Consider the following 15578-nt stretch of genomic DNA (forward strand, 5'->3'; position numbering starts at 1 on the left):
TTAGCGATATAAATATATGCAGCAATAATACAACGCAAACAACTCTACTTTTTAGTGTGAAAACGATAGATAGACAGACACACGGACAGACAAAGACAGACAGACAGACAGACAGACAGACCTAGCTTGGTAGCATAAATAACAATAAAACCACACAAATCACTCCCATCATGGCAACACTTCTGGAATGTCACGTCACGTCACATTCGCGTCATGTCACAAAGTCACGTCACCTGCCTTACGTGACGCCTCCATCTTAGCCAGGTGTGTGCTGGGTCACGCATCTTACCTGGCGGTCACGGGTCTCTCTCGTTACCTGTCCCTCAACGCTACGGTTCTACACTATGCACGCCACCCACTTTACTTCGCTGTTGACGCGCCACATTAACCCTTTCACTGCGGTATGCAATAATTCACAGCAGTAAAAGTAATGTATGGAATTTTTAAGCATTTACAAGAAAGAAGAGGATAAAAATAATAGGTTTTGCAATTTCTAGCTAGTGGAATGTTAGGAGGCGGTTATACAAGAAGAAAAGATGTCTGAGAGGTGTGTCAAGTAGCAGTGAAAGAATTAACGACTCCTCTCAACGCTTCAAGGCCACCAAAACGTAATCCGGATTCAAGGTATTACATTTGTCAGGTGCAACAAGTTCTAAAAGTCACTGGAATCCCATAAGCTTTGAATTTTGGGGTCATATAAGCTGGAAAAAAAATATTGGTATTTTGGGTTCAGATTCATAATTATTACATTTGACAGTTACAGCAAAATCTAAGTCACTGGGATTCCATAAACTTTGAATTTTGAGATCCTAAAAACTGGAAGAAAATTGGTATCTAGAAAACTTTATATATTTTGAATCCAATAGGATTTTTTTTTTAGTGATTCGGTTAATTTTTTTTTTTTGTTCCATTGATATTGATTTTTTTTTCTTATCCTGAATACTATGACGTTACGATTTTCCAAAGGATCCTAGAATTATAAAGTTTTGCAAGTTCTATAAGAAATTTTAAATATATGGGGGTCCACCTTCACGTATTTTTCGGACAAAACTTTTCGGGTATTCCTTTCTGCTTCTTTCATTACGGCTTTCATTCATCATTCTTCTTTCTTTCTTCACGAAGCAGAAGGGGAGAAAGAAGGTGAAGGAAAGCTAAAAATGTGCGTAGGTGTGAATGATCCTGGTAAGAAATTGGATAATGAGAGGGAAGGTGAAGTACGAAGTGGTCTAGAACACAGTGATGATGATGACGAGAGAGAGAGAGAGAGAGAGAGAGAGAGAGAGAGAGAGAGAGAGAGAGAGAGAGAGAGAGAGAGAGAATGTTAACACGCAAACTCACTCACTGAGTAATCGAAAAACAATTTATACACGCAGACCAACAGATGAAGAGTGACAGACAAGCGAATGGAAATAAAGACTGACAAACGTAAAAAAGAAAGAGGCAAATCTCTCTTTCCTCATGAGAGAGAAAAGAAAAATCACGAACCATAAGAATAAAATCCAATGTAAAGAAAGCCCACTGAGATGCCGGTTCCCGAACAGACTCCAAAGCGGAAGTCAAAAATTGAAGGATAAGTGTCTTGAAACCTCCCTCCTAAAGGAGTTCTGGTCATAGGAAGGTGGAAATACAGAAGCAGGCAGGGAGTTCCAGAGTTTATCAGAGAAGGGGATGAATGACTGAGAATACTGGTTAACTCTTGCATTAGAGAGGTGAACAGAATAGGGGAGAGAAAGAAGAAAGTCTTGTGCAGCGTGGCCGCGGGAGGAGGGGAGGCATGCAGTTAGCAAGATCAGAAGAGTAGTTAGCATGAAAATAGCGGTAGAAGATAGCAAGAGATGCAACATTGCGGCGATGAGAAAGAGGCTGAAGGCAGTCAGTTAGAGGAGAGGAGTTGAGATGAAAAGCTTTTGATTCCACCTTAGAAGAGAGGTATGAGTTGAACCCCCAGACATGTGAAGCATACTCCATACATGGACGAATAAGTTAGCAGCTGGAAGGGTAAGAAAAACTGGCGGAGACGTCTTAGAACACCTAACTTCATAGAAGCTGTTTTAGCTAGAGATGAGATGTGAAGTTTCCAGTTTAGATTATAAATAAAGGACAGATCGAGAATGTTCAGTGTAGAAGAGAGGGACAGCTGAGTGTCATTGAAGAAGAGGGGATAGTTGTCTGGAAGGTTGTGTCGAGTTGATAGATGGAGGAATTGAGTTTTTGAGACATTGAACAATACCAAGTTTGCTCTGTCCCAATCAAATCCCTGGGTGAACTGTTTCCTAAGCACGTGACTCCCCACACCACCTGACACCGCCTCACTTTATCTGCCCTGGCTTTCCTGGTACGCACACACAAACACGCACCCGTCCACTCACTTACACACGCGCACGCAAAACAAATTCAGGGAAGGTTACACAACGCTGCCCACTGAAATGCTAGACGGAAAATACTTGACAGAGACGAAAAGTGAAGGATACGAAAGATTTTTCCAGTGATCAAACGAGTGAGGGGATTTTCACCCTAACAGATGGAGCTCTCTCTCTCTCTCTCTCTCTCTCTCTCTCTCTCTCTCTCTCTCTCTCTCTCTCTCTCTCTCTCTGCTCCAATTCCTCCCTGCCTCCCTCCAGCTCTCCTTCCTTCCTTTTCTCACTTCTTCCTTACCAAAAAAATAATTTCAAAGATGTCCCTCTTTAGCTAACAGCTGGATGAGGCGAGGCATGTAACTGGGGCTGACGCAGAGAGAGAGAGAGAGAGAGAGAGAGAGAGAGAGAGAGAGAGAGAGAGAGAGAGAGAGAGAGAGAGAGAGAGAGAGAGAGAGAGAGAGAGAGATTCATATAACAAGAAACTGAAGAAAAAGAAAATAGAGTACGATGAAAAAATAAAGTATTGAAGGACGGAGAGGAATAAAAAAAAAAAGCGTGGACAGAAAGAACGCTAAGTCTTCCTTAATCTATTTTCCTTTATGCTTTTTTTATAATCTTCATTTTTTTTTTTACGTGATTTAATTGCACAGTTTCCTTTCCGTTCATTGTTTTATTTATTTATTTATTTATTTTTATGTAAGGATTATTTTTACATTATTCTTTAACTCATATTCTTTTTATCTTCCAATATTTGTGTCTTTTTATTTTCTTGATCTAGTTTATCATTTATTTTCTTCTCTTCCTTTCTTTTATTCTTGTTTCTCCCTCCTCCTGTGTTCGTTACAACTTTTATTTTCTTCTTATTCATATTCTTCTCATCTTCCCATTTTCATTTCTTTTCTGGGTCTAGTTTATCATGTATTTTCTTTGTTCCTTTTATTATTCCTCTTTTTCCTTCTTTTATTCCTCTTTTCTCGGTCCTTTCTTCGTGTGTATTTCACTCTTTTATCTTCCTTATATATTCTTTTGTTTTTTCTTGATAACTTCTAGATTTTCTTTTTTTCTTTCTCTCTCTTTAATGTCATCTTACCTAAAAGTTACGAGAAAAGGTGTGTGTGTGTGTGTGTGTGTGTGTGTGTGTGTGTGTGTGTGTGTGTGTGTGTGTGTGTGTGTGTGTGTGTGTGTGTGTCCCTTCACTCTAGGTAACGGAAGAAGTAGCGATGGAACCACAAAAAAGTAAAAAAAATAAAGAAAAAAAAATCTCACTATGACGAAACACCACCAAATAACACATCCTTTAAAGAACTGTCATAAATAAAAACTACAGCACGTACATCAACTATATACAAAATTCAAGCACTGTATTCGCCCTATATCAAAGCGCTGAGTTGCAAATACATAGAACATTTCCCTTCTAATCATCTTCCCTTCCTTCCCATCTCTTCATTTTTTCCCTCCTTCCTCCGCCTCCACCTCCTCCCTTCAGGATATAAATTAGGATGATGACGTCACGAATTCCTTTTACTCCTAGCGACAAGCCGTAAATATTTCCTTGAAAAATCCTCGATCACTAACGAGGACTCGACAACGTCCGGCCAGTTAGCGGCTTATGGCGGGGCGGTGGGACGGGGCGGTGGGTGCTGGGGAGGAGATAAAAGTGCTAGGAAAGGAAGAGATGGGACGGGGCGGGTGGGGGGGCAGGGAAGGGATATAGAAAGATAGTTATGGGTGGAAAGTGACAGGGTGAGGCAGGGAGGGGATACAGAGAGAGGAAATGGGAGGCGTGGCTGAGACGTGAACTTGGTAAGGCGGGGTAGGGATGAAAGGGTGCAGGAAGGGAGTGAAAGGAATGGGTGTAGAGGATATAAAGAGCGGGAAATGTGTGTGTGTGTGTGTGTGTGTGTGTGTGTGTGTGTGTGTGTGTGTGTGTGTGTGTGTGTGTGTGTGATGTGTGAAATTCGAGTCCGATTTTTGAGTCCAACTTTATAGACCTGATTTTTTAGCTTTTATTGTTGTTGGTGGAGGTGGTGGTGGTGATGGTGTTGTTATTGTTGTTGTAGCTGCTTTTTTGGGGATTTACTTTGTTACTCTTCTCTTTTTCCACCAAGTTTGTAGTTTCAGGCGTTCTGGTATTTTGCTTCTTAACTTCCCTCGCATTTTCGTTCTATTTTCTCTCCTCCCCCTAGCATAACCTATTATTGTTGTTCACGTTCATGGATTTTTATTTCCAGCTTTCCCTTGTATTTTTTCATCTTTTCCCACTCACCTCACACTATAACAATTACTTCTTTTTATTGCTACTGGCGTCGACATTATTTTATCATTCCTTCATTTTATCCTACTTCATTTTATTTCCCTCCTCTTCCTAGGAAAGAACCAGCGCCTCTTCCAGGAAACACCCAACCCATAACAAATTTCTCTCTTCCAATCAAACTAAGACATCAAAGGGGATAAATATAATTAAACTCGCGTCCTATCACAAACTTCCCTAACTAACTTCCTTGCGTCTCTCTCTCTCTCTCTCTCTCTCTCTCTCTCTCTCTCTCTCTCTCTCTCTCTCTCTCTCTCTCTCTCTCTCTCTCTCTCTTAACCTATAAAATTTCACTCCCATTTCTCATCACATCTTTCTTTCTTACTCCTCCTTTCTTTCTTCCTTTACACAGTCAACCGTCTCGCATTCAAGTCCTGCATGGTGTAGTCTGCCTTACCCACTCTGACCTTCCTCTCCAGCCTCTCAATCTCCAATGGCCTGTAATCATGCCCCTCCTACCTCCTCCCTCGCCTCCCCCGGCCTCTCTCTTCACTGCCATCACATTTGACGTCATGAGCAGATGCGACATGAGAGAGAGAGAGAGAGAGAGAGAGAGAGAGAGAGAGAGAGAGAGAGAGAGAGAGAGAGAGAGAGAGAGAGAGAGAGAGAGAGAGAGAGAGAGAGAGAGAGAGAGAGAGATTGCCATAAACGAATGGAAACAAAGAGGCTGAAAGAAAGAGCAAGAAATGGGAGAAAGAAAAGAGAATAAAAAAGCAAAAGTGTATATGAAGAGAGAGAGAGAGAGAGAGAGAGAGAGAGAGAGAGAGAGAGAGAGAGAGAGAGAGAGAGAGAGAGAGAGAGAGAGAGAGAGAGAGAGAGAGAAAAATTAATTCCATGGTAGGTAGGAGGCGAGGTGGGGATGACAGGTGAGGCTCAGGCAAGTAAACACACCTGGGAGACGAAATTAATTAAGCTCAGGTGAACGAAATGCCATAGGTGAAGACGGGAACCAGACGTGTGCGCGCGCGTATGTTTGTTTTTATGTTTATTCTGTTTGCTCCTTTCGCTCGTGTTGGCTAATTAATAATCTTTACGCTCTCCTGTCTTCTCTTGTCGCTCCTTTTTACTTTCCCTCGTTTGTTGTCACGTTTGCAGTTTTCTTTTCTTTCGTCTGCCTCCACTCTTCGCTCTTCCAACTTTCTTTTTATCCACTTACGCGCTTCTTGTTTCATCTTATTCTGCCAGCATTTCTTCCTCGCTGCTCTTGTTTTCCCGGCAAGAAGCACCTTTCGCCTGACCCTTGGACTCAAAATTTCTGAAAGCACCTCTGTTCGTGGGAGGCGATGACGAGGCAAAACCGGCACGTCTGGTACGAGGCGGCAAAATGTTACAGCGAGAACTCTGGACTTGAAATGGCACGAGGAATTTTGAGGAAAAAGTAATGTAGAATAAGACCGCTGGTGGTGGTGGTGGTGGTGGTGGTGATGGTGGTGGTGGCGGTGATGTTACGAGGGAATTCAAATAACAGCAAACATTTCAGGTCCAAGTTGTTTGATTTAGCTACACAACACTTGAAAAAAAAAATAGTTGCAGTAAAAATCAGTATTAGACCGAAACCAGCGTCATTATGAAGGTGAGGTTACAACATAAAAGATAGTGATGGTAATGATGGTGCGAGAGAACCAACCACAGGACGCGGAGACAGGCATCGCATCAACACAGTGACAGCGCTGCGTAGTCAAGTATTCACCACGACTCGGCGAAGGGAAAGGCAGTGAGTGCTTCGAGACTTCGGACACGACCTCGAAACACGCTCAGAATGAACAAGCGACTCATCCCCACTACCAGCCACACAACGACGACGACGACGATGATAATGATGATGATGATGATGATGACAGGAAAGCATACATGAATGAAAATGCACAGAACACCCACGCCTTTCATAAAACACCACTATCTTTGTCAACAACCCTTCCTTTCAGCTTAACCATCCAACCATCCAACCCAAGCCTATCCCTACCCTCCCCTCTCTATACCCTCCCATACACCATATCCAAACAGCCCTACCAACTCAACCCTACGCGGTATCAGCAACAGTAGATGAGTTGGCGAGTTCGTTCTTCACAAACTCTGAACTTTAAACGCAAAACTTTCATAGCGGTAGTATGCTCATTAGCGGGAAGACGTGAATGGCTCCCGCTGCTGCTCCTCCCGCCGGACAAAGCAAGATGATAAGCCGGAACGCACAAGAAACAACACAAAGGAAAGACACGCGAGTCTACTCATACGCGAGACGGGAAGTTGTAAGGAAAATGTCGGGGGAAAATTAGGTGCGTACGAGAATATGTGGCGGGGGTCTCCGTGGCGCTGGCTTGTTTGGGAGCTGATGGTGGGTGTTGGTTCAATTTGGTGCGAGGAAATTGAGCTTTGTTTGGCTTCTTTTTTCAGGTAATGACACGTGCGAGTTTTAAAAGTCTGAAGAAAATGGGGATAAGAATTACTCGTATGTATGACGATGTTTTTTCTTCAGTTTGGGTTCATCTAAGATATGAACGTTAATTGAAAATACGAACTAGTTTAGCTTTGTTTGACTTTCAGGTGATAATAGACAAATATTGAAGCTGGAAGTCGGAGAGAGAGAGAGAGAGAGAGAGAGAGAGAGAGAGAGAGAGAGAGAGAGAGAGAGAGAGAGAGAGAGAGAGAGAGAATACAAACCAAAACCATATTCACGGCCAGACTACAACACGTCTAGAACAATGCCAGAACACGACCACAACAACACAAATTTGTCATAAGAACCACCAATCACCGACAAAACAATCAGTGCAATGCGTGGACTACTAACACAAGGGTTCCTTAAGTTATACAGAACTGTGGGGAATTAAAGAAACTTACCTGAAACTCATTAGTGGGTCGGTGTGAGGTGCAGGGCTGGAGAGGTGAAGAGGTGGGTTGGAGCGACACGTGTAATGCTACTGAGGCTTAGGGAAGAGGTGCGCACGCGTTATACAGTGTTGCCAAATATAATCGCAAGTTGCTGCTGATTTACTAACCTACTTACCGAAACCCGCCAGTCATTATTCCGTGCTATTAATAACCAGAATATTGAGGCTAAATACTCTACGGTTACCTAATACAGGAAACGCTATAAACTAATAAACTAGTCCCACACATACAGATTTCTAGAATCTTTTTCATCATTTTGAAACTCTTGGTTCTCTTATCACGTCTTTCTAAAGAGCCAGAGCTGATTGGCTGGGTTCTCATGAGTACTATTCCCATTGATTATGTAGAATCCTTGCTAGACTACTACAGAAATCAAGAAAAAAACCCTAGACAGCACCAGCAATGTCCACTACAGCCGTCAAACAAACCGTCCAGACGAGACACCGAAGCGCTCGAGACTATGAAACACAAGGCTGCGAATGATATAAGAGTACAGCGTATGCATCAGCGAAAGAGGGGTAACGAACCTATTCCCTTTATCACCTTATTAAGTGTCATCATATCACTCCGTCTGGTAATTAAATCCTCCTTCAAACACCAGATAAGAAAAAAAAAAAAGGGTAATTATAACGTACGTACATACGCTGTCAGTTGAGGCTTCATATAGGAACAATTTTAACAATGCATTCTGGGTAAAAACTGTCTCTAATCTCACACAGCCAGAGAAAGAAAAGAATAACAAATGAGAGATAACATAGTGGTGAGAAATTAATGAAACGTAGCAAATTTATTCTCTCTCTCTCTCTCTCTCTCTCTCTCTCTCTCTCTCTCTCTCTCTCTCTCTCTCTCTCTCTCTCTCTCTCTCTCTCTCTCTAAATGATCACAATGTTTCTTTCTTCCAGTTCCGCGTCAGCTACCTTGTTGTAGAAAGAATGAATGGGAGAGAGAGAAAGGGAGAGAGGAAAAAAGAAGGGAAAATAGAGACAGGACGTGCGAGAGATAGAAATGGACAAAAGAAACTTAGATTTAGGAAGGAGAGAGGAAAGGGAGAACGAAAGGAATAAAGGGAAGGGAGAGGGAAGAGACACAGAAGGCACGAATATTAGAGAGAGAGAGAGAGAGAGAGAGAGAGAGAGAGAGAGAGAGAGAGAGAGAGAGAGAGAGAGAGAGAGAGAGAAACAACAACGCCACGTCTACTTCCTCTTATCTAACTTGAATATTCTTCTTTGTATTAGTTCTTTTTTCTCTTCTCCTCCTCATCTTCTTTCTCTTCCGGTTTCTCATGCTATCCTCGTCAACCTCCTTCCCCTCCCCTTCCTCCACACCCCCTCCTCCTCCTCCATCGCCCACACTATCGCCGCCACGTTTCAAGGCGATGACACTAAATCACTGTTGCCAGAACCCAGAGATAAAAAGGCAACACGTTAACACATTACCGCCAGTCTGGCTACACTGCTTCCCTTCCTCCCCCTCCCCATACCACACCCTTCCTCCTCCCTTCATCCCTCGGGCCCTCGATTTTTTATACTTTTTTCTCTTCCTCTTCCTCTTCCTCTTCCTCCTCCTCCTCCTCCTCCTCCTCTTCCGTTTCTGCGTGCTTTGTCTAGTTTCATTTTCTACCAGAAGGGTGTTGTTTACTTTGGTGTGATAAATACTATACACGGAGAATGAGATGTTATGTATGCACACACACACACACACACACACACACACACACACACACACACACACACACACACAGCCCAGTCTCTCCTTATCACAAGTTCACACACACGTACAAAAAAAGAAAAAGGAAAAAAATCCGTCTCTCTCTCTCTCTGTCTCTCTCTCTCTCTCTCTCTCTCTCTCTCTCTCTCTCTCTCTCTCTCTCTCTCTCTCTCTCTCTCTCTGGCTTGCCTCGTTTCAGATTCCCCTAGTCCGCTCCCTCCCTTATTCCTATTCTTTAAGTCCACCCTACCTTAACAACAACAGCAATAACAACAACAACAACAACAACAACAACAACAACAACAACAACAACAACAACAACAAGAGGTAATGACGCAGGAAGGTGGAGATGGTTCCGTCCTCTTCTTTCTGATTAATATTTTCGTCCTCGCAGCAAGAGTAAAGAAAATAATGCACGTCCTTAAGATAAAGACTTGAAGCTGAGTGAGAGAGAGAGGGAGAGGGAGGAGGGGGAGAGAGAGAAGGAGGGTGAGAAGAAGGGGAGGAAGGAGGTAAGAAAGCGCAGGGAAGAGGATGAAGACACAGAGGAAGAGGGAGAGGAGAAGAGGAAAGGGATGCGTAAGTAAAGGAAGGGAAGGGGAAGAAGGAGAGGGGAGGAAGAAAAGATGGGTAGGTAAAGGGAAGGGAAGGGAGAAGGATGGAAAGAGAAGAAAAGGGAGAGGGGAGGAAGAATGAGATGGGTAGGTAAAGGGAAGGGGAGGGAAAGAGGAATGGGAAGAGAGGAAGAGGAAGAGGGGAGGAAGAATGAGATGGGTAGTTAAAGGGAATGGAAGGGGAGAAGGATGGGAAGAGAGGAAGAGGAAAGTATGACGGAGGAAGAGGGGATTGTGAGAAGGCTCAAGGGAAGAGGGAGAGGGAAGGAAGAGAAGGGGGACGTGAAGCATTTGGTATTGTAATCTCTCTCTCTCTCTCTCTCTCTCTCTCTCTCTCTCTCTCTCTCTCTCTCTCTCTCTCTCTGATGCATAAAGACCCACTCCACGACCCATAAAAGGATAGAAATGAGCCACAAGATCCCACGTCCTCGTTCTTTCTTCCTCCGACACACGCCCTTCCATCCCGCCAGAGTGACCAGACCCATCCTACCACACGCCACACGCCAGACACTCACCACCTCACACTGAAACCCTCCTGCAGCACATCTATCCCGTCACCCGTCGTCCCGTCATCCCGTCACAACACACACCAGACACTACCTCACTTTCAAAAATCCTCCTGCAGCACATCCTCGTGTAACCCAGCCTGTCACAACACCAACACGCCACGCACGCACGCACCGCCTCACGCACACCACGCAGTACCACCAGTAACCCTTAAACCCGCGAGACCAGCCCTTCGAGATGAGAAGAATCGCGGAATCACTTCACGGGAGCACCAGCGAGCAGGCATTAAGAGATTCCAAAGATCGCTACAACTCGTCTCCTTTTACACTTAAGAACCGAATCAAAGCCCACAAGTGGCTATTCCACCCCCGACTCCCCGCGGCGCTCCCAGAGTTGGGCCTCAATCCCGCGAAAATGGCTCTGGCGAGGAACCATTGGGCCGAAATCGTGGCATAACCGAACCTTCCACCGCCATCCACCTTCTGAAAAATCGGTAGCTCATTACGGCACGGGGAAGCACGACTCGGCTATCACGTACAAGGCAGGTAAGGTTATCACGTACATGGCAGGTAAGGTTGTCACGTACAAGGCAAGTAAAACGTACATAGATAAATAGATAAATTAAATGGAAATTAGTGCAAACGCCAAACTGCACATGAAGTAAAATTGCGCGTTTCGTTTCTCATCACGCACAAGGCAGGTAAGGTTGTCATGTTCAAGGCAGGTGAGCAATTAATATATAAATTAAATAAATAAAAAGCAATGCAGAAGTCGTACCGCTAAGGAACTAAAATTACGTGGTTTCGTTTCTTATGCATATATGAAGGGTTAGGAAATGTACAAGACAGGTGAAAAAAAAAATAGAAAGATAACTAATGCAAAGGAAAAAAAGAAAGAAAATTACCTGTTGTTTCGTTTCTCATGCAAACGCGAAGGGTTAGAAATGCTTGCTCTACTTATCATTATTATTACTATAATTGTTGTTGTTGTTGCTGTTGTTGTCGTTGTTGTTGTTGTTAAAATGGTACATGTCCTCGACACGTCAAACTCAGGAACGAGATGAGAAGTGAGTCCATTAAAGAAAACGGGACAGCAGGAGTCAATAATGTAAGAAATGAGAGAGAGAGAGAGAGAGAGAGAGAGAGAGAGAGAGAGAGAGAGAGAGAGAGAGAGAGAGAGAGAGAGGCGATAACCTTAACGTCGCCGAGGCCTCAAGTGCTTCGGCCGCCCCACTAACGACCGTGTTCCATCTCCCTCCGACCGTTCATTTAGTCCCAAGACATACCAGAGAGAGAGAGAGAGAGAGAGAGAGAGAGAGAGAGAGAGAGAGAGAGAGAGAGAGAGTGCGATACGCTGATAGATAAACAAATTGACTGTTGACAGGCAAACAATCGTTGACCGTCTGACTCTCTCTCTCTCTCTCTCTCTCTCTCTCTCTCTCTCTCTCTCTCTCTCTCTCTCTCTCTCTCTCTCTCTCAACAACATAACCAGTGGAATATTATAAGAAAAACAAAGTAATGCATTAATCCGTATCATAATTCCAAAAATAAATGAAGAAAAGAACAGCTAAATTGTCAAAAAGTATATAATAATAGTCGTAAAGCAGTTTAATTACAAAAGGAGAAGAGAAAAACAGAAAAAGAAAAACCCTCGTTCATTTGTAATTTCCAAGAGCAATTTCAGAAAATCATGGCGGCATTCCTTACCAATTAACAATAATGAAGTCGTAAGATACACCAAAAAATAAAATAAATAAATAAAAGAAACCACTTACACGTATAATGTTTTTCTTTCTTTATTTTCTTTTTCCTTTATTTCTTCAACATTTATCGGTAAAGTTTCCCATTCAGCAGCAGCAAGGGTGTTGTTTTGCCGCGGCGGCGAGGAGGTCACGTTGTTAGATCAGCTGATGTGAATGTAAACACAGCTGGCACGTGCGAGCTGTGGCAATACTGGAGAGGGTGACAGCTGGTGCAGAGTGGCGGCCCAGCTGCTTGCCGAGACACAGGTGGTGTGTGTGTGTGTGTGTGTGTGTCGACGCATGTACATTACATGCGTCCTGCAGTGTCCTTATTTTCTGACATTAAACTTAATTATATTTCTGCATGTTTATCTATTCATATCTATTTTTTTTTTTTTTTACCTTTTCACTTCAGCATCTCAATCAAAACGAAGGCAATTTCTCTCTGTTAATGCTGATCAGAATAAGGTCCGCAGTATTCTGGCTTCCACTTCCTCATTTCCTTGCTGATTTCCTACATGCACCAGTGCCGCGTGCCGCTGAGTGCCTGACATTCTGATTGACACAGCATCGAGTCACCTGGGGCTTGCATCTCTTAATATATTCCACAAGAACCTGCATCCTCCCGTAACTCAATTGACAGGAATTTAAGTGCTAACCTAACGCATACACTATTCTCCCTCTCCCTCCCCCTTCCCTCTCTCTCTCTCTCTCTCTCTCTCTCTCTCTCTCTCTCTCTCTCTCTCTCTCTCTCTCTCTCTCTCTCTCTGGGTAGGTGGAAGATAAATGTAAATTAATAATGGCTTAGCGAACACAACCCGGAAGACACCAGGAACGAGAGAGAGAGAGAGAGAGAGAGAGAGAGAGAGAGAGAGAGAGAGAGAGAGAGAGAGAGAGAGAGAGAGAGAGAGAGAGAGAGAGAGAGAGAGAGAGAGAGAGAGAGAGAGAGAGAGAGATACAAGGAGGAGGAAGCAGGTTAGAGTGTTTCATGTGACTTTTCAAAACTACTCTTGGTTTTGCTTTTCCTCCTCTTTGCATTTCTGCTTTTCCTCCTCCTCCTCCTCCTCCAGCTGCTTATACTTCCCCTGTCTTTATTGTTGCCACTACCTCCTGCAACGCTATTATAATTATGGAAAGATTATAGAAGAACAAAAACAAGAACAAGAAAAACAAAAAAAGAAGAAGAAGAAGAAGAAGAAGAAGAAGAAGAAGAAGAAGAAGAAGAAGAAGAAGAAGAAGAAGAAGAAGAAGAAGAAGAAGAAGAAGAAGAAGAAGAAGAAGAAGAAGAAGAAGAAGAAGAAGAAGAAGAAGAAGAAGAAGAAGAAGAAGAAGAAGAAGAAGAAGAAGAAGAAGAAGAAGAAGAAGAAGAAGAAGAAGAAGAAGAAGAAGAAGAAGAAGAAGAAGAAGAAGAAGAAGAAGAAGAAGAAGAAGAAGAAGAAGAAGAAGAAGAAGAAGAAGAAGAAGAAGAAGAAGAAGAAGAAGAAGAAGAAGAAGAAGAAGAAGAAGAAGAAGAAAACAAGAACAAGAACAAAAGTTACAAGAACAACAAAAACAACAACAACAACAACAACAACAACAACAACAAAGCAAACAAACATACAAACAAACAGCACCACATCACCACATCACCACCACCACCACCACCACCACCACCAAACAGTGATAACCAAAACACACAAAAAAAAAGAAGAAAAAATCAACCCCCAATATATACATACTTTTTTTTTTAAGAATGCAAAGACCTTTACGTCCGTGTGACCCAGATTCCCGGTGCCATGCCTCGTGCCCACACCTGGAGCCCCCAACAGTGTCATTAGCCTAATTAACAACCTGCCTAACTGCTGAATTCTCCTCCTTGATGTGTCTCTTTCCAGCATGAAACCTTCTCTCACTTTTGTGTAGCCTCGACCTGTCCTTTCCTGATTCCTTGTGTTAAGTTTCGTATCATTTTCTTCCTTTGGTTATTGGACCGTCTGATTCTGCCTCGATGACTGTTTGACTCTCTCTCTCTCTCTCTCTCTCTCTCTCTCTCTCTCTCTCTCTCTCTCTCTCTCTCTCTCTCTCTCTCTCTCTCTCTCTCTCTCTCTCTCTCTCTCTCTCTCTCTCTCTCTCTCTCTCTGTGTGTGTGTGTGTGTGTGTGTGTGTGTGTGTGTGTGTGTGTGTGTGTGTCGCACGGTTATAAAGAACACTTCCAAATAATAATTATGCCGCATTATAAATTGCACCATTGAATTACCATTACCGTGAGAGAGAGAGAGAGAGAGAGAGAGAGAGAGAGAGAGAGAGAGAGAGAGAGAGAGAGAGAGAGGGTAATGGGTGAGATTGCAATACGTCTAAATTTTTACAGAAAGTGAAGAGACTAAGCGAAAAAAATCTTAATGGTTGCCAATAGGAAGTGAAAAAGCGAAGGTAATGTGAAAGGAGACGACGAAGAGGAGGAGGAGGAGGAATGACAACGGAGTAGGAAGGAGTGACAAAATGCTGAAGACAAAAATGAAAATGCAAGGAACAGAAAGCAAGGAAAAATTAAAGGAGGAAATGGACACGAAGGAGGAAGTGAAGGGGAGGCAAGAAAGTGGTCAAGGAAGAGGAAAGCAATTTACACACAAATGGTCTCTGATGAATCGTATTACTAAAGAGACGGAGAGAGAGAGAGAGAGAGAGAGAGAGAGAGAGAGAGAGAGAGAGAGAGAGAGAGAGAGAGAGAGAGAGAGAGATATATATATATATATATATATATATATATATATATATATATATATATATATATATATATATATATGACTTATGATACCAAGATGCATTATTATCAGAACAAAGACAGTAATCATAACAACAACAACAACAACAACAACAACAACAACAACAACAACAACAACAACAACAGTAGAAAGAAAGAAAGAAGGGAAAAAGAAACAAACAAAACTAACCAGCTCACAAACAAACAAACAAACAAAATCAACAACAACAAAACTTCTCTTACCACCACCACCACCACCAAGACACAAGCACCAACACTAGATCATCGACAGCGGACGCCACCACCCACCAACACGCCGCCAATAGTGAGGGAAGGTACCGTGGAAGTCCCAGTGACCTTCCACCTCCTGTTAAGCCCCAAGGCCACGGCAGCGCGCAGGTAAAATACACCTGAGGCTCACTAATTAATGTTTTTCCTTTCTCAGTAATCGAATCAGAGAAGGCAGCCCCTCCCTCGATACCTTGTTACGCCCAGAGTTTCTCTTGATTTAGTCTCCCCCTTGGGACTGTATTCTCTTCCTTTATCTGTTACTCTCTCTCTCTCTCTCTCTCTCTCTCTCTCTCTCTCTCTCTCTCTCTCTCTCTCTCTCTCTCTCTCTCTCTCTCTCTCTGTGCCTCTTATTTTTCCTCTTCTTTATATTCTCCTCCTCCTCCTCCTCCTCCTCCTCCTCCTCCTCCTTCTTCTTCTATTC

General features: G+C 43.1%; 1 protein-coding gene across 5 annotated transcripts in view; it reads right to left on the reverse strand.

The window, feature by feature from the left end:
• The window catches only part of LOC135114725 (uncharacterized), a 20209-nt gene extending 12561 nt beyond the window's left edge, over positions 1 to 7648 (reverse strand). For 2 of the 5 annotated variants that reach the window (XM_064030692.1, XM_064030691.1), the window contains exon 1: positions 7507 to 7640. The gene's annotated coding sequence lies outside the window, so the exon portion shown is untranslated. Of the gene's footprint in view, positions 1 to 7506 lie in introns of all 5 variants that reach the window. The other 3 variants (XR_010275654.1, XR_010275655.1, XM_064030693.1) reach the window with 3 other exon arrangements.
• Between the last annotated feature and the right edge of the window lie 7930 nt (positions 7649 to 15578).

This window comes from Scylla paramamosain, chromosome 28 (assembly GCF_035594125.1).
Source record: "Scylla paramamosain isolate STU-SP2022 chromosome 28, ASM3559412v1, whole genome shotgun sequence".
Taxonomy (NCBI): Eukaryota; Metazoa; Arthropoda; class Malacostraca; order Decapoda; family Portunidae; genus Scylla; species Scylla paramamosain.